Below are 20,304 nucleotides of genomic sequence, written 5' to 3' on the forward strand. Positions count from 1 at the left end.
TTTAAAGAAATAAGAAAAACTAACTGCGCAAGTGCCCTGGGCCTGTTCCCGGCCCAAGGATGAGAAAGTCTATCAACTTCACACATGTGGCTATTCTTTGGCCAACGCATGCCCAGGAGTCCCAAGAACAAAAGAAAATGCGACCTGCATGTGTGCGGACATTCCAAGACCGGTGCATCCACAGAAACCTCAATGCCCACTGGGAACCCAGCCTCTGAACTCCCAATCTCTGATTTTAAGTTAAATATTTCTGTTATGTGAGTTCATCACAGAGAAAGGAGAGAAAGTGAAATAAACCTCAAATGTTACTCAAATAGGCTTTAAAGTTTCAAAAGAAAAAGCAGGAAGACCTCTAATTGTTGGATAGTTATAAGAATATTGAAAGTGGCATTGAATAATAGGCTTGTCACCTTCTTTGGAGCGGCTGGCTGAAATAATTGATAGTTATGGATGTTCCATTTTCTGAATGTAATATAAATGTCAGCGGAGTCTGGCCCCCTGAGTATCGACAGACTTTTCCATTTCTGAAAGGTCAGCAGATGGTGGATCTATTCTGCTCAGTGGTAACAACTCAACATTTCAAGGTCAAATCTTTTTGCCACAGAAAGCGTATGAGGAATAATGTTGTCCATGTCTTTCTTCGGCTTTTTATCATAGTATTTTGAAAATAATATTTCTGGACTATGTAAAACCTGTTGATGTTTTCAATTTGGATTGGCTTTTCTTTCCACCACCTAAATCGTAACCTGATTAAATAGATTTCCCAACTGCTACTGACACCGTCCAATTCTCATTCCATTGAAATCAGTGAGACCAGGCAGACCAAGCAGCCAAGGGGAGGTTTGGGAACTATCTGGGGCTCTAGTTCTGAACTCCCAAAGAGGACGCTGATTTATAAGATGTATTTTTAATTCCGGACTTCCGGTGGTGGCCATGAGGGAGTAGGTCACACATTTGGTGGCTCCCACTCGTGATGGACATTTTGGACCTTTTTCCCCCGACTTTTTCGGAGTTTGTTTGAGGGGTCAGTGGTGGATGAGACTGTGAGGAGGACTTCCACCCAATATATGGAGACACGGTACAGAAGGGAAGGAAGAACCGAGTGGAGCAGGCACGTGTAGATTCTGCAGCAAAGGAAAGCATGGCAGATCTGCAGAGTACTGGCTCGGTGGCCAAGTGGACACTGGACCAGCTGGTGGAGTTTATTCGGGAGAGCTTTGCCAAGCAAAGGAATGCCTGACCCGATCAAGGAGTCGATCACTCGGGTGGAGCAGAGACCGGAGGCCCATGATTGGGTGGCCCATAAGCTGGAGGAAATGGTGGCTGAGCATGAGGATCTCCAAACTGCGCTGGAGGCACAGGTGGGGCTGATGTAAAAGCACCAGAAAAGGCTGCAAGACAAGGTGGAGGACCTAAAGAATAGGTCCCGCCAGCAGAACTTGAGGATCGTTGGCCTCCCTGAGAGATGTGAGGGAAAAAACGCAAGGGCTTATGTGGCAAATATTCTCGAGAAGTTAATGGCCGTGAAGTCATTTTCTAGACACCTGGAAGTTGACAGAGCACACAGAACGCTTGCGAGGTTGCCACGGGCGAATGAGCCACTGAGGGCGATGGTGTGAATGCACAGATTCCTAGATAAGGAACATATTTTGCTTTGGGCCAAGCAGACAAGGAGCTGTAAGTGGGAGAATAACATTTTGCGCATCTACCAAGATCTGGGTGCGGACCTGGCCAAGAGAAGAGCAGATTCAGCAGAGTGAAATCGACCCTTTACAAGAGGAAGGTTAAGTTTGGTCTACTCTATCCAGCTCGTTTATCAGTCACCTATGAAGAACAGCAATTTTACTTCGAGTCGCCGGATGAAGCAATGGACTTTGTGAAAAGCAAAGGTCTGGATAGAGACTGAGGTGACTGATATTTGCTGTAGGGACTCGGCTAAAATTGTACATACTTTTGCATTGTATGAGAAATGCCTGTTGTAATGTTTTTTGGGCTGGTGCAATGTTTTGTGAGATGACTCACAAATGAGGGCAGCATGGTAGCATTGTGGTGAGCACAATTGCTTCACAGCTCCAGGTTCCCAAGTTCGATTCCCGGCTTGAGTCACCGTCTGTGTGGAGTCTGCACGTGTGTGCATGGGTTTCGTCCGAGTGCTCCGGTTTCCTCCCACAGTCCAAGATGTGCAGGTTAGGTGGGCTGCCCATGCTAAATTGCCCTTAGCGTCCAAAATTGCCCTTAGTGTTGGGTGGGGTTGCTGGGTTATGGGGATAGGGTGGAGGTGTAGACTAGGGTAAGGTGCTCTAGGGTGCCGGTGCAGACTCGATGGGCCGAATGGCCTCCTTCTGCACTGTAATTTCTATGATATTCTATGAAAATAATTTTATACTGGTGGGGGAAGGGTGGGTGAATCAGGGTTGAGTTGTTTGGATGTTTGTGCACTCTCTCCATGTTTCAATTTTACCCGTGCATGTTCTAAACAAAGTCTCTCAATGTTGCACTGTAGGAATTGGTCGGAACATGGCTTTCAAGGGCAGGACATGGGAACATCATAATCTCCATTTTCACCTCCATGTCAGCCATCCTCAGTTATAATGCTGTTCCTTCAGTGTCTCCAAACATCCTGGAACTCTCTTTCTAATAGTATTGTAGCACACTCACTATATGGATTGTCATATAGAAGCAGGTCAAGAAGATGGGGCAGGCTCATCTTTTCAAGGGCAGTTAGAGATAGCCAATAAACACAGGCCCTGTCATTAATGACCACATTCACATTTCAAAGAAGCATACAAATTACAACAAATACAGCATCAATTTATCATTTATTATTCAACAAATTATATCAAAGACAAGGAGGCATTGATTAGGAATATGGTGGAAGTGAGACCTTAAATAATAGTTATTCATATGCAATTGGTTTATAATTCCCAATAGTACAACTTTGGGGTGAATAATTTAACAAATGTCCATAATCCATTAATACAGCTAATAATTGAGTATTTTCAAGACTATCGAGCATGTCAAATTAAACCAGTTTTAAAATATCGGATATACGTGCACCTAATCTAAGTAGGATTTTTAATGAGATAATGCAATAAGGTTAACTCCATGTGCACTGATGGATTAGATAATGTTAATACTGCATGTTCATGTAAATCAGATCCCACATCACATTATCTGTGAGCAAAGAGTTCACATTATTCATTGTGACTCTTGTCAGTTAGCTGTCATCAAGAATGTTTGTCTTTGGCATGAAATGATATGTGTAGATGTGTGTGTGTTTCCTAACAACTGTCCAAAATCTATGCAATTCTAAAAAGGTTGAAATCTAATTAGCTCCCAAATGAATATTATTCAGTGCTTGCTACATTGAAGAAAAAAGTGTATCAGCTATCCATAAAAGCATGATTAAAAAGGTCACATCAGGAAATCGCTTAAAATTAATTAGATTATTATTTCCTGAATAAGTAACCGAAACACATTCTGTTTAACAGTTATGAAGTAACTGGGGAAGAATGGATTGAATGACCACAGGTCCACCGAGGTGGTTTTAGAGAAGGGGGACAAGGACATTTGGAAAGTTGCACATCAGTTCAGCTCCCCATTGTGTCCCCACCCCTTAAGTACTTTTCCCAAAGGCAGTCTAATGGACTCAATAGCAGCAACCTGCCTGCCAACAGCAGAAATCCAATTAAGGATGGTAATGGGCCACTTCGCTACAATTTGCCACACTGCTAGATAGTTTCCCATTGCTGCACAGGCACTGGCCCACTCCTCCATGTCAGGAGTCCAAAAATGGATTTGAGGCAACATGTTTGAGCTGCAACTCATTTCCGATTTTAACTTCATTTGTTGGCAGTAATTCACATAGGGGACCTATCTCCAGTCAGCAGGAAAGACCTTGCAATTAGTTCTTGGAGAATGATGTCTTTGCTAATGCTTGCCCTGCTGAAATGGCAGCTGCTTCTCTATGGTGGCCTCTCTAGTGCCAATTTTGCTCCTACTGGTGGCCAGGCAGCAGCCACAGAGTGAAAGCAACTTGCCGCCTCACCCACCAGCTGTGTTGATTGGATTTCTTCACACTGAATCCCCACCATTGGCCCTGAATGGATAGGGTGCACAGAGCTGGCTTCTTAATTGGCCACACCCAGAGATTTCCTGTCAGTCATCCCACCATGGTCACTTCTGAATTCCCAATCCAGAATTCTTCCCAAAAGCAGGATTGCAACCCACCAGGGTAACTTCAACCCAATCTTGCTGCTTGTTATCTGTAATTAAATCACAAGAACAGTGGGCTGGATTCTCCGATTCTGAGCTATGTCCTCACGCTGGCATGGGAACGGTGGCGTTTTACGACCGTAAATTCAGCACAAAACGGCCACCAACCCTCCATTTGGCTGGGAGCTAGCATGCCGGCAGAGTAGAGAACCCGGCTCTAGCTGCCGAAATGGTCCAGAGAATTGCTGCGTCAGTGGCCTCGCATGCGCACGGCGGCGGCCCGCAGCAGTTACGCCATACAACATGGCGGCGGCCTTGCGCGGACCCGGCCTGCAAAATAGTGCCCCCTAGCCGGATTGCGAGCCCCGGAACACCCCCAACAGTGCCCCCAGCCCCTGACAAAGCCCGTGGATTGGCCCTCCCCCGACTGTGGCGGCGCTGGACTGTGTCCTACATGCAAGGAGGACCATGGAGGCCCTCACCATATCCAGATTCTCCTCAGACGAGGCTGTATCCATCACCTCAACACCCACTCCATTCCACCCACCATTCACCCCATTCCCTCCCCCATTACCACCCCATTCCCCCCCCCCCACTCTCCCCCATTTTTACCACCCCCTCCCCGACCACCCTGTGGTGATATAACCATTGTAATTATGTGTACTTGCAGTAGGGGGATGTATGGCTGTACCTGTAACACAGGTTCCTCCGGTAAGCCCCTGCCGGCTAGCTCCGCCCACAGGGAGCTTGTGTATAAATATGCGTGTGAGTCACTCAGATCCTATTCTACAGCTGCCGCCAGAGGAATAGCATCACACAGCAATAAAGCCTCGATTGTACATGTCTCGAGTCTTTGTGTGCAATTGTTAGCGCCACAATTTATTGCTGTGTGATTTTCCTTACACCATGGACATCAGGATCAAGCCTGACCGTCTGCAGCTGGATCTGCAGTCACCTCACGCCAGGAAAGACTTTGTTCACTGGCTTGCAGTCTTCGAGGCCTACATCTCTTCAGCGGCCCCTCCCCAGACGGAGGCTCAAAAAAGACAACTCCTGTACTCAAGGCTTAGCTCCAGTGTCTTTCCGCTAATTCGAGATGTGCCTGACTACACCAGAGCGATGGAACTGCTCAAGGAGAACTATGCACAGTCGACGAACACCCTGTTTGCGAGACAGCTACTCTCTACTCGCGTCCAGTAGCCGGGTGAGTCAATTGAGGACTTCTGGAGGGCCCTTATACCTCTGGTACGAGACTGCGACTGCCGGGCCCTCACAGCCACAGAACACTCTAATTTACTCATGCGCGATGCCTTTGTTACAGGCATTGCATCGGACCCCATCCGGCAATGACTGCTGGAAGGGGCCGCCCTCGACCTCGCGGCCACAAAGACTCTGGCGCTTTCAATGACTGCCGCCTCCTGTAGTGCGCGATCTTACTCCGCTAGCCGCTCGGCCCACCCGTCCTACCCCTCGTGGACCCCGCAAACGGCCCCCCAGGCCGACCCGTCCTTCCCCTCGTGGACCCCGCAACCGGCCCCCCCCAGCAGCCGCCCCCGCGCACTACGCCTGCGCAGCTCACTGCACCACACTCCCTGGGGGTCCCCGCTGTCGCCCCGCCAACGCTGCCCGGCCCGCACCGCGACCTGCAAAGCTTGTGGCAAGAAAGGCCACTTTGCAGCGGTGTGTCAGTCCCGGACGGTTGCCGCTATCGCGCCCCCGTTCCCCCCCCTCGCCTTAGCCGATCGCACAATGGGCCCTGCCATCCGCTTCCCCCGACCCACGCGCGATCAGTGGGCGCCGCCATCTTTCGCCGCCCCCGACACGTGCGCTCCATGGGCGCCGCCATCTTGTCCCGACCCCACAACGTGAGCTCCATGGGCGCCGCCATCTTGTCCGCCGCCACCTTCTCCCACACAGATACTCCAGACGCCGCCGTTTTGACCTCCCCCGGGACGGGGCCAAGGGACACGGGTCGCTACCGCTACTTGTCGGACTCAACAGACTCGACTGCCGATCGCCCACCATCCGCCTCCGTTACACTCGACCAGTCGCATCCTCGCAACCTGGCATCCTCTTCCACAACGTTGCTGGTCAACGGATCATCCTGCCTCATCGACTCCGGGAGCACCGAGAGCTTCATCCACCCGGACACGGTAAGGTGCTATTCCCTTGCGGTCCATCCCACCAACCGGCAGATCTCTCTCGCCTCCGGTTCCCACTCTGTCCCGATCCGGGGCTTCTGCCTGGTTAAACTTACTGTACAGGGCGTGGAATTCGACCGTTTCCGTCTGTACATTCTCCCCAACCTCTGCGCGTCACTCTTACTGGGCCTGGATTTGCAATGCAATCTCCAGAGTCTCACCCTCAAATTCGGCGGACCCCGATCTCCTCTCACCGTTTGCGGCCTCGCGACCCTCAAGGTCGAGCCTCCCTCCCTCTTTGCCAATCTGACCACAGATTGCAACCCCGTCGCCACCAGGAGCAGACGGTACAGCACCCAGGACAAGGCCTTCATCAGGTCCGAAGTCCAGCGGCTGCTTCAGGAGGGTATCATCGAGGCCAGCAACAGTCCTTTGAGAGCCCAGGTGGTAGTGGTTAAGACCGGGGAGAAGCACAGGATGGTCGTGGACTACAGCCAGACCATCAACCGGTACACGCAGCTCGACGCGTACCCCCTTCCCCACATTTCTGATATGGTCAATCAGATTGCACAGTACCGGGTCTTCTCTACAATTGACCTGAAATCCGCCTACCACCAGCTCCCCATTCATAAATCGGACCGTCCCTACACTGCCTTCGAGGCAGACGGTCGTCTGTACCAATTTCTTAGGGTTCCCTTCGGCATCACGAATGGAGTCTCGATATTTCAGCGAGAAATGGAACGAATGGTTGACCGGTACGGACTGCAGGCCACCTTCCCGTACCTCGACAATGTCACCATCTGCGGCCATGACCAGCAGTACCATGACGCCAACCTTTCTAAATTCCTCCACACCGCATCTCTCCTTAATCTCACGTACAACAAGGAGAAGTGCGTGTTCCGCACAGACCGCTTAGCCATCCTTGGCTACGTAGTCCAAAACGGACTACTGGGACCCGATCCCGACCGCATGCGCCCCCTCATGGAGCTTCCATTCCCCCACTGCCCCAAGGCCCTCAAACGCTGCCTGGGGTTCTTTTCTTATTACACCCAGTAGGTCCCACAATATGTGGATAAGGCCCGCCCACTTATCCAGTCCACACATTTTCCCCTCACGGCCGAGGCACGCAGGCCTTCGCCCGCATTCGATCTGACATAGCCAAGACCGGGATGCACACAGTAGATGAGACACTGCCTTTTCAAGTTGAAAGCGACGCTTCAGATGTCGCCCTTGCTGCCTCGCTGTATCAGGCAGGCAGACCCGTGGCATTCTTTTCACGCACCCTCCACGCCTCCGAAATTCACCATTCCTCTGTTGAAAAGGAGGCCCAGGCAATCGTTAAAGCTGTGCGGCACTGGAGGCATTACCTGGCCGGCAGGAGATTCACTCTCCTCACTGACCAACGGTCGGTAGCCTTCATGTTCAACAACACGCAGCGGGGCAAGATCAAGAATGACAAAATCTTGCCGTGGAGAATCGAGCTCTCCACCTTTAACTACGAGATCTTGTATCGCCCCGGCAAGCTCAACGAGCCCCCAGACGCCCTCTCCCGAGGTACATGTGCCAGCGCACAATTGAATCAGCTCCGTGCCTTGCACGTGAGCCTTTGCCATCCGGGGGTCACTCGCTTGTACCATCTAATCAAAGCCCGCAATCTGTCCTACTCCGTCGAGGAAGTGCGGACAGTCACCAGAGACTGCCAGGTCTGTGCCGAGTGCAAGCCGCACTTCTACCGGCCAGATCGCGCGCGCTTGGTGAAAGCGTCCCGCCCCTTTGAACGCCTCAGCGTGGATTTCAAAGGGCCCCTCCCCTCCACCGACCGCAACACCTACATCCTTAGTGTGGTCGATGAATTTTCTAGGTTCCCCTTCGCCATCCCATGCCCAGATATGATGTCTGCCACCGTCATCAAGGCCCTGGATTCCATTTTCGCTCTGTTTGGTTTCCCCCAACTACATCCAGTGACAGGGGATCCTCGTTCATGAGTGATGAGCTGCGTCAGTTCCTGCTCAGCAGGGGTATCGCCTCCAGCAGGACGACCAGCTACAACCCCCGGGGAAACGGGTAGGTAGAGAGGGAGAACGGGACGGTATGGAGGGCCATCCAGCTGGCCCTACGATCCAGGAACCTCCCAGCCTCTCGCTGGCAGCAGGTCCTCCCTGACGCACTCCATTCCATTCGGTCACTACTGTGCACCACAACTAACAGTACACCCCATGAACGTGTTTTTGCCTTCCCTAGACAATCTACTTCCGGGGTGTCGCTCCCGACTTGGTTCATGACTCCGGGCCCAGTCCTTCTCCGTAGGCATGTCCGGCACCACAAGGCGGAACCCCTGGTGGACAAAGTATGTCCACTCCACGCCAACCCTCAGTATGCCTACGTGGAGTTCCCCGACGGCCGCCAGGACACAGTCTCGCTCCGGGACCTGCCACCCTCAGGTGCCGATCCCATGCCCACGCCCCTTCCCCCCCCCCCCCCCCCCGTGCCATCCTCCTTTTCCCCGGCGCCCCTGTATTCGTCCCCACCAGGTCCATCCCTCGTCCCCCTGCCCACACTGGAGGACACGCAAGATTTTGGCTCGCTCTCGGAGTCATCCTGCCAGCAGCCAGCACCAACACCGCCAGCACCTGCACCATCGTTGCCATCACCGCCTTTGCCGACGTCGCCACCACAGCTACGCCGATCACAGTGGAATGTTCGACTGTCGATTCGGCTCAACCTGTAACCTGCTAACCGGATGGACTCTTGGTTTTCTTTGTTTGAACCCTTTTGTAAATAGATCATCCTTTGTATTATAGTTACACGTCACCCCCGCCAGACTCATTTTTTTACAGTGGGTGAATGTGGTGATATAACCATGCAAGGAGGACCATGGAGGCCCTCACCATATCCAGATTCTCCTCGGACGAGGCTGTATCCATCACCTCAACACCCACTTCATTCCACCCACCATTCACCCCATTCCCTCCCCCATTACCACCCCATTCCCCCCCCCCCACTCTCCCCCATTTTTACCACCCCCTCCCCGACCACCCTGTGGTGATATAACCGCTGTAGATATGTGTACTTGCAGTAGGGGGATGTATGGTTGTACCTGTAATACAGGTTCCTCCGGTAAGCCCCTGCCGGCTAGCTCCGCCCACAGGGAGCTTGTGTATAAATATGCGTGTGAGTCACTCAGATCCTATTCTACAGCTGCCGTTGGAGGAATAGCATCACACAGCAATAAAGCCTCGATTGTACATGTCTCGAGTCTTTGTGTGCAATTGTTAGCGCCACAGTAACATTACTCCAAGTTAATGGGCCAGTATTGGCACTGTCAGTGGGTCACTATACATGACAGGAGATTGATAATCACTCTCTGTGAGGTCATCTCTGGTGATCCTCAGTTTGTGACAAAGTCTGACTCCTGTCTTTCTGCTGACAGGGTGCTTACACCCATCCTCATGATGGAGTCTGCATGGGGAGTTTTGATCTTGGCGGGGAGGGATAGTGGAGGGGATAATAGGGTGCAGTCAGGCCTGCTGTGAAGATTGCTATGACAAAGGCTTCCCAGTATTAAGAATGAGATGTTTTAATATTGAACATTTTAATGTGACAGATTTTTATTGCCCCTAGCTAGAGATAGTGACCACACCAGTGCCCTCAACGCTCCTCACTCTTCTTGATCCTTTGTGGTCTACTGCTATGTCTAGGTGTGTCCCCAGGATGCACTTCAGAGATAGAGACAGCCTGCTGCCTTCTGCACCCTCTGGTCTTTGATGTCCTTGGCAGACGTCCTCTGGAGCACTTGGAGCTGGAGGACCCCGGCCGGCTTATCGATGTCACAGGTATCGCAGTGACACTCTGTTCTGTCCACTGCCCTTGAGATGCGCCGGTGTCAAGGGGGAGGGAATCAGAGGAACTGGAGATCACTGGAGGCTCCTTGGTGGCAGACCCCGGTTGGGCTCCAGCACTTCCTCCTCCCTTAGCGTGCCCGTGGAGCCCTGGGTGACTCCATTGGATGAAGGGGCAGCAAGAGTGAGACCCAGCAGTCGCTGAGTCATCTGGCTCTGCTAATCCTGGAGGCTCCCCATTGTCTGCACCTTGGTATTGAGGCGCTCAGCGATGCTCCTCAGTGACTAGGCCATGCCTTACAGTGCCTCGGCAATGTCCACCTGTGTCTGGGACATTATGTCAAGGCCCTCAGCCATGGCCGGCACAGACTGAGCCATGCCTTGGACACAACCATTCATGGCGCAGACCTCGTTCTCCAGGTTTTCCACTGCGGTTTCCACCCTAGCAGTGTTGGCCTGGGTGCCACTCATTGTTGGCACCATCTAGTCCGCTTGAAGACTTTGGGACTCCTCCAATCGGAGTGAGTGGAGAGGGAGCTTTTAAAAGCAGCTCAGGCGTGAGTCAGGCAAATTAGACAGCGAGGGAGTCAGAGATGTCGGGATTCACGTGGGGGCTTAGTGCGATTGAATATAGGCCGCGATCTCACCAATGCGGCCGATGTGAAACACCCCTCCGAACCTGTCAAAAATGACACTTAGAAATGTTTCCGCTGAATCATGCCCATTAGGCGCTATGATACACAAGTTCAAACATTTTCGACACATGGGGCGGGATTCTCCAGTCCGAGAGCCGCATTATCCTCCGCGGCGCGCCCCCACCGGCAGCAGGATTCTCCGTTCCCGCAACCAGCTAATGGGGTTTCCCATTGTGTCCAAACTGCACCATTCGGAATCCCATGGGCGTGCGTGCGCTGCCGGTGGACCGGAGGATCTCACTGACGGAGAATTCCGCTTTTAAAATGTGATCATGGAAGTTTCTCAAGAATTCCTTAAATTCTCTTGAGTGAATGAAAAGCTTTGCAGAAATCTTCTTAAAGTTTAAAGGAGACTGTCCTGAATAACATTAAGGCATTCATGATTCACATCATTGATTTCTACTTTTAACCATCAGTCATCAAATAGCCTTGCTATTTTTTCCCCACTGACACAGGATGTGCCCTGGATGCCTTATTCGACAAGTGGCCTTATATAGAATATTTAGTTGCTCTTTGATCATTAGCATTCCATTTCTTTTTAATCCTATATCTAGAGGAAGAATTTCAATTAGATTTTCCAAAGAAGTTGCCCATTTTATAGGAATGCATGTCCGAAGAATTGAAACCTTACAAAATATTCTCCTGCTGGTTCATGTAATAAATCTGAAGTTTGGATCGAGTTTGTCTGTGATGCTATGTTTGATCAATTCGACTGCATATACTAAGGGCTCGAACCAGCTGCCCATCTGTCCCAAGGTGAACCCCAGGGTCATATGGGCACCACCTGGAGAAGGGGCACTGAGTACCAAACTGGACCCCTCCCATGGTGTGGCGACGGTGGCCACTAGTTCCCCCAAGGTCCACCCCTCTGATGAGTCTGCGTCTCGAGGTCAGCACATGGGGTAAGGCAGCACGACTGTGCATGTGCTGCCGACAAGTGAGCAGAGACCCTCCGGCCCCAGACCCCCAGAGGATGCCCGCCAAGGGCATTGAAGGCCATGAGACGAGGTAGGCAGTTGGCTGCACCCACCTCAGATGTGCATCCTGGGGAAACACCTAGACATTGTGGTAGAGCTAGGGCCAGGCACTTTGAGGATCACTGAGGGCACCGGGGATGGGGGAGGCGATGGGGGTGATGGTAGGTAGGGGGTGGGGAGGTGGCACCAGCGAGACTCGGGTATTGTACAGCACATTAAACATCTTTTTTGACAACCATTATGATGCCTCTGTCACTTCCTTCTGGAATGCAAGCTTTAGCCACCTTTTGCCACCTCTCCAGGCATCCCCCCTAGTGCTCACCCACCCTCCGGCCCATGGACATGTCTCCGAATCTGTGTCCCATCCCCTGGGTGTTTGGATGTTGGCTGCTACATGCATGGTGTTGCCTCCCACAGTGTTCAGACATAGGGCGTGATTCTCCGCACCCGCGAAAAATCGCGAGGCTGGCGTCAAAAACGGGCGGGTTTGACGATAGCCTCCGCCCCCCCGACCGGGAACCGATTCTGCTCCCCGGTCGGGGCTAGCATCGTGCGGCCGTGAACTCCGGCATAGCGGGCTTAACGAATTTCGTTAAGCCCGCTAGCCAGAGTTAGCGACGGCTGACGTGTCAGATGACGTCAGCCGCGCATGCGCGGATTGGACGACTCCAACCCGCGTATGCGCGGATGACGTCATCACGCATATGCGTGAAACCCGCGCATGCGCGGGCCGGTATGCCCCTCAGCCGCCCCGCGAATGGATACAGCGGGGCAGCGGAGGGAGAAAGAGTGCGCGGGGTAAGTACCCACTGCCCGCGATCGGTGCCCACCGATCCCGGGCCCATGGCACCCTTAGCACGGCCGTGGTACTGCCGTGCCAATCGGTGCCATGGTTCCCCAGATCGGGACTTTACGGCCGTTTTTACGAACGGTCAGACCAGGTGTGTTTTACGTTCATAAAAACGGTCGTAAAGGCCTTGGAAATCGGCCCATCTGCCAGGGGTGAATCGCTGCTCGCCGTAAAAAAACGGCAGGCAGCGATTCGTGTCGGGAGGCGGGCGGGGGGGGGGGAGAATAGCAGGAGGGCATCGGACCAGCGTGGCCGTAAAAATTTACGCCGCCCGCTATTCTCCGCCCCGTCGTGAGTGCGGAGAATTCCGCCCATAGTGTCCAGGCATCAAGCTGTGATTAGGATGCTAGCCAATGACTCCCACATGCTACATGGCCCGCCCACCCATAGGAATCCACTTGGCATCAGTGATGTGCTCACTTAACCACGAGTGCCAATTCCCTATTAACGATTGCCTTCAGCTACACGGCCAGACACCTCAGCAGAGTGGTCGTTGGGGCAGACAGGCAGGGACAGGTGTTGCCTCTGGAACAGGTACACACAATCCAGGGGTTGGCACGGCGGTGCCGTGAGCTGTTGCCCCCCCCCCCCCCACCCGGTTGCCCCCTCAGCGCACCCCCGAACCCCCATGGCAGCCCACCCCATGCGGAGGATCCCTCACCCCCAGCCGAAGGCCCCCCATCCCCTACCGAGCACTGGGGTGGCATGCCCAGCACCTTGGCCTTGTTGCCTGTGAACAATGATGGCTATTCACCTCCTCAGCTCCCCACAGAGGCCTTTCCGCCAGGTTAAAATTTTCAAAAGGAGTACTAATCGGTGCCAGCGTGAGCACTTGCCGGGGAGGCCGCTGAATGACAGGAGGCTGTTGGATATGGGGTGGCTCTCGTAAATTGTATGGGAATGGGGATTAAGTGGTGAGATCTTGATTTTGCCGACAAGAGCGGACCGGTTGCATCATAAATTGTTTGCTGCCTGGTGCAGAACTCGTTTTTGGCCTCTCCCGCTATTCACCGGCCTCGCTAACATTGAGCGAGAGCGAAATGAGGTCGAAGAATTGCGCCCTTCATCTGCAAAACGTTTGCCCACTCCCTTCAGATATCCATGTCCTTTTTCAGGCTATTATGTGCTCTTCACAACTAACTTTCCTGCCCATCTTTCTGTCATCAGCAAATTTAGCAAGCATACATTTGGTGCCTTCATCTACGTTGTGGATATAAATTGTAAATAATTGAGGTCCAGCAATCTGAGGTCTTCTGGCACTCCACCCCGGACATCTTGCAACCCATAAATAACACCAGGCATACCGAAAAATGAGGTGTCAACCTGGTGAAACTACAACACAGGACTACTTGCATGCCAAACAACATAAGTAGTAGACCCACTCCAGCAGCTATGTCCTTTAGGACTCAGCCAGCTCGGTCAGTGGTGGTGCTACCGTGCCATTCTTGGGTGATGGACATTGAGGTCCTCAACCCAGAGTACATTCTGTGCCTTTGCCATCCTCAGTGCTTTCTCCAAGTGTGTTTAACATGGCGGAGTACTGATTTATCAGCTGACAATGGACGGTACATGGTAATCAGGAGGAGGTTTCCTTGCCTACGTTTGACCTGAAACCATAAGACTTCAAGGAGTCCAGAGTCACTTTTGAGGATTCTCAGAGCAACTCCCTCCCAACTGTATGCCACTGTGCCACCGTCACCTCTGCAGTGTCTGTCCTGCTTGTGGGACAGAACATATATCAACGGATTGTGATAGTGCTGCCTGGGACATTATCTGTAAGGTATGATTCTGTGATTATGCCAAGCTGTGGCTTGACTAGTCTGTGAGACAGCTCACCCAATTTTGGCACAAACCACCAGATGTTAGTAAGGAGGATTTTGCTGACTGCACAGGGCTGGGTTGGCCATTGTCGTTTCCAATGCCTGGGTCAATGCCGGGTTGTCCATCCAGTTTCTTTCCACTTTATTAATTTCATAGCAGTTTCATACAAATGAGTGACTTACTTGCCTTGTTATGCTCTAGGTGTAGCATAAGCGGCTTCCTTGTGGTGCACTTGACAAAGGAAGGATCAGACGTGGAGATAACTTCAATACGTTTATTAAACTATATACACTTCTATAACTTGGGTTCGACACTACTGTTAATCCTACAATAGCTACTCAAACTGACTAACCAGACTGCTACAATCCACGTGGTGGGAGTGATATCAAATCAACCCTGTGTCTCTGCTCACTGACTGTCTCCACTGGAAAGAGGCAGATCATGTGTGTGGTGTCCTTTATATATGGGTTGGTGTAATGCCCTCCTGTGGTCGTGTCACCTGTGTGTATCGTGAATACCCATTGGTCATGTCCTATCTAACTGATCTATTGGTTGAGTGTGTGTGTGTGATGTCTCTGGTGCTCCCTCTAGTCAGACCCAGGGCTGCATAATGTTGTCCTCCAAGGCCATCTAAAGTCTCCTCCACTGAAAGTCAGCAGTCTTGCATCAGCCAAGCAGTCGCCACTGGGACAACAATGCATAGGAGCACTAGAACAGGCACTGGGGAATGCAAAAGAGTGATTTGTTTATTTTCTTTCCCAATATGGCATGATTTACTTCACTCATTTGGTTCGGAATGTGTATTTTCTGTTGCCATTTATTTTGGTGACCAAGAGGACAATGTGACAGTGAGTGTTAGAGGGGAGGTAAGGAATATAGGACTGTTGATGAACGGGGAACTCAAATATTTCACTCTATCTTCACCCAAGAGAATGAGGAAATAGTTATGGAAATCGGGGAGAGAGATTGTAAGGTTCTTGAGCAAATTGTCATAGGGAATGACAAGGTATTGGAGGCATTGGTGGGCTTAAAAGTGGACAAATCTCGAGGTCCGGATGAATTGTGTCCCAGGCTGCTGTGGGAAGCGAGGAAGGAGATTGCTGGGGCTCTGATCCAAATTTTGAATTACTCTCTGGTCACAGGGGAGGTGCCAGAGGACTGGAGAACAGCTAATATGGTCCCACTATTTAAGAAAGGTTGTAGAGACAAGCCGGGGATCTACAGACCAGTGAGTCTCATGTCAGTGGTTGGGAAACTACTGGAGAAGATTCTGAAGGAGAGAATCTATCTCCATTTGGAGAGGCAAGGTTTGATTAGGAATAGTCATCATGGCTTTGGCAGAAGGAGGTCATGCCTAACAAATTTGATATAATTTTTTGAGCATGTAACCAAGTGTATATATGAGGGTACTGTAATAATGTAGTTCACATGGATTTCTGCAAAGCCTTTAACAAGATCCCACATGGGAGACTTATTAAGAAGGCAAATGCATGGGCGGCATGGTGGCACAGTGGTTAGCACTGCTGCCTACAGTGCTGCGGACCCAGTTCGATCCCAGACCCGGGTAACTGTCTGTGTGGATTTTGCATGCTAAGTTTGCGGATGACACATAGATTAGTCGGGTGGTTAACAGTGAGGTTGAAGGGCAGCACGGGGGCACAGTGGTTAGCTTTGCTGCCTCATGGCACCTCCACAACCCAAAGATGTGCAGGGTAGGTGGATTGGCCACGCTAAAATTGCCCCTTAATTGGAAAAAAAATGAATTGGGTACTCTAAATTTATTTTTTAAAAACAGGAGAATATAGACGGGATGGTCAAATGGGCAAATAAGTGGCAGGTGGAGTTTAACACTGAAAAGTGTGAGGTGATACACTTTGGAAGGAGCAATTTAACAAGGAAGTATACTATGAAAAATCTGACACTGGGAAGTTCCAAAGAACAAAGGAATCTTGGCATGTTTGTCCCTCAATCTCTGAAGGGAGAAGGGCGGGTCAAAGGCATATAGGAAACTATCAATCGGGACGTAGATTACAAAAGCATGGAGGTCATGATGGAGCTGTATATAACTTTGGTGAGGTCTCAGCTGGAGTACTCTGTACAATTCTGGTCACCACATTATAGGAAGGATGTGATTGCACTGGAGGGGGTGCAGAGAAGATTCACCAGAATGTTGCCTGAGATGGAACATTTAAGTTATAAAGAGAGGTTGGGTGGGCTGAGGTTGTTTTCTCTGGAGCAGAGAAGACTGAGGGGGTGACCTGATTGAGGTGTACAAGATTATGAGGGGCATGAAGAGCAGCTGTTCCCCTTCGTTGAAGGGTCAGTTACGAGGGGACACAAGTGAGGGGTGGGAGGTTTAGGAGGGATTTGAGGAAAAACATTCTTACCCAGAGAGTGGTGACAGTCTGGACTGCGCTGCCTGAGAGACTGGTAGAGGCGGGGTGCCTCATATTCTTTAAAAGTATCTGGATGAGCACTTGGCACGTCATAACATTCAAGGCTATGGGCCAAGTGCTGGCAAGTGGGACTAGATGGGAAGGTCCGGGCCTTTCATGCATCGGTGCAGACTCTTCTGCACTGTAGTATTCTGTGATTCTGTGGTAATAGCCCCTTAGTTAGTGGGGGAGCTTATACTCCTCATGCCTCACGGGGAAAACTAGCAAGCCAGCGCTGTGTGCTCCGTGCAGGGTATTACAGGTACAGTGCAGCTTTCACAAAATGATTCCTTGGCTGAACATGTTAAATTACAGGGATACTCGCATTCGCTGGAATTTAGAAAGTTAAGGGGTGACTTGACCAAAGTTTTTAAGATACTATTGGGGACATATAGCACAGAATGGGGAGGCAGTGGCGTGGTGGTATTGTCACTGGATGAGTAATACTGAGACCATGAGTAACGCTCTGTGGTCCTGGGTTCGAAACCCATTATGGCAGCTGTTGAAATTTGAATTCAATAAACCTCTGGAATTAAGAGCCTAATGATGACCATGAAACCATTGCCGATTGTCGTAAAAAAAGCATCTGGTTCAGTAACGTCCTTCAGGGAAGGAAATCTGCCGTCCTTACCCGGTCTGGCCTACATATGACTCCAGGCCCACACAGTGATGCAGTTAAGTCTTAACTGGCCCACCACTGAAATCCACCCAGTTCAAAGGCAATTAGGGATTGAAACCAATGCTGGCAAAGCCAACGACACCCACATCCCAAGATCAAATTTTTAAAAAAGAGGGGAAACTATTTCCACTAGCTGGGGAGTCTCGACTTGGAGCATATTATAAAAATTAGAGCCAGGTTTTTTAGGAAGTATTATGGGCCAGGGTTTAGAGAACATCAAAGTATATCATGGAGTTTACCTGACCTACAACTTTTAATAGATTTTGGTTATGAGGAGCACAAGGGCCCACTTTCCAGCTGTGCTGCAACAGAGATCGTAAGTATTTTTAAAGAAAACAATGTTTATTCTATGAATCCAGTTAACATTTTATAAACACACAGTAAACATCTTATCAACTACCAACACTGATACCCCCCAAAGATACAGTACTCTATAGGTAACCCTTAGTAACTTTCCTAACAACATGCATAAGCCAAACACCCTTTTTCCTACAAAAGCAGTAGGTTTGCATTCCTTACAGAAACAGGTATTACTTGGAAATTATCAAGTGATCTGCAAACATTCTTTAGCATGCAGAGAGCGAGACCAAAATACACCTTCTTGATTTGGATGCATCTCCCCATCTGTAAACCGAAAGTAAAACTCAGAGCCAAAAGCAGCTTCCAGCACAAAACGAAAGTAAAATGCTGAGCCAGAGCCCAGCTCCACCCACACAATGACATCACTGCAGCCACTTGAGAAGACAAACATTTCTTAAAGTGACATTCCCATGACAGACGGAACTAAGGAAACATTCCTACACATGAAAGGGGGTAGAAGTTTGGAACTCTATTTTGCAGAAGGCAATTGTGTTGGATCAATTGTTCATTTTAAATCTGAGGTTGATAGGTTTTTGTTAACCAAAGGCATTAAGGGATTTGGGGCAGAGGTGGATATATCGAATGAGATCATTGATAAGCTGTGATCTAATTAAATGATGGAACAGACTGGAGAGGCTGCATGACCTATCCAATTCATAACTGTAAAGCTGCGTGGCATGTAGGACGCTACCACAAATCTTGAAACCCACTCAGTCAAATGCTACATATTTTTTACAGGCAGCAGAAACTGTTGCTTCAAAATGTTGATGGTCTGCTCTATCACAATTCTTGTGTTAGCATGGTCCTCATTGTATGTATGCAACATATGCAGGGGTTGTGAGCCAATGTCATGAACCAGATCACGCAGTAGATGCCCTTTGCTTTTGCATGGTTACAGAGAGTCATAGATTCCCTACAGTGCAGAAGGGGGCCATTTAACCCATCATGTCTGAACCCAGTCTAGGGCACTCTACCCATGTCCACCCCACTGTCCAGCTCACCCTATCCCCGTAGCCTATAACCTAACCTGCACATCCTTGGATACTGAGGTGCAATATTTCATGGACAATCCACATAACGTGCACATCATTGGACTGTGGGAGGAAGCTGGAGCACCCGGAGGAAATCTGTGCAGACACGAGGAGAATGTAGAAACTCCACACAGTGGCTGAAGTGGAGCTAGCACAGCTAACTGCCACAGAACAAATGCATCAGGACTGCTGCCATGTTACAGGCCTGATGCATACCTGCCCCTTGCACTACCTATTGTCAGATTCCAGCTGACGGTTGAGGGAGTGAAATTCCTTTTGGTTCCAGAATATGGCATAGATGACAAGAAACCCTAGCAAAAAAATTAGCATATAGTCAATTGTACCTTTCACTGCGTGTAACCCTGCACAACTCTGGCAACTATAAATGAAAAGTTATCGTTCTTTGAATAGAGGACCTCAGTGCAACAGTGGTGCAAACTCCAAGACATTGCTAATGCCTCAAGCGCTAACTAAAATTAGACTCCATCACCAAATAGAACTAGACACTGTCAAAGTTCGTAATCCATGATCACTTTCACAGCCACTGGCAATGTGGTCCTTGTGCGACTCTGAGCTCACAGTTGTGGCTACAGTTGGCAGATTTCAGTATCGAGCACATTAGAGACATCCCAAACATTTGACATCACTGAGGCTCAGATAAGAGATTGGCTCCCTAAACACCTGAGGTGTATACGGCCTCCTTTGGAGAGGCCTTAACCGCTTTCTCCACCTCCACCTTCAAGCAGCTTGTCCTACTCTGCATGGCTTCTCCTCATTTTTTTAATCATGTTCAATTTCAAGGCGAAGGCCTACCAGTGCACCCATGTTTGAGAGTAGCTAAGTCGGTCTAATCTTGAAGATGCAAAAAGGTGTTCAGCACCTGTTAGACACTCCCTTCAGATTTTTGAAACTTGAAACAGCTATGCAAATATGTAGCATTGTAGCAAAAGCTCAAATAAATCAGCCAGCTCCTCGCCTGTAAATAGTTGACGATCTTTTTAAATAGCACTTATGGGGGATCTTTCATACAGTTTAACTCATGTTTATCTGTGCAAGGTTAAGAGAGGGTATCAGCTGGAATACACAGTTCCAAAAATGATAGCAATAGCCTTAAACCTGAATTTCACATTGATTGATGTTATGAGCTGCCTGCTTTGCATATTTATGGTAGATGTTAATTGCATGCGTGCTAACGTATTTACCATATGGCACACTGCATGTTTTATGTTAGAATTGTGCCACAGATACAATTTTGGAACCT

This window comes from Scyliorhinus canicula, chromosome 10, assembly GCF_902713615.1.
Source record: "Scyliorhinus canicula chromosome 10, sScyCan1.1, whole genome shotgun sequence".
Classification (NCBI taxonomy): domain Eukaryota; kingdom Metazoa; phylum Chordata; class Chondrichthyes; order Carcharhiniformes; family Scyliorhinidae; genus Scyliorhinus; species Scyliorhinus canicula.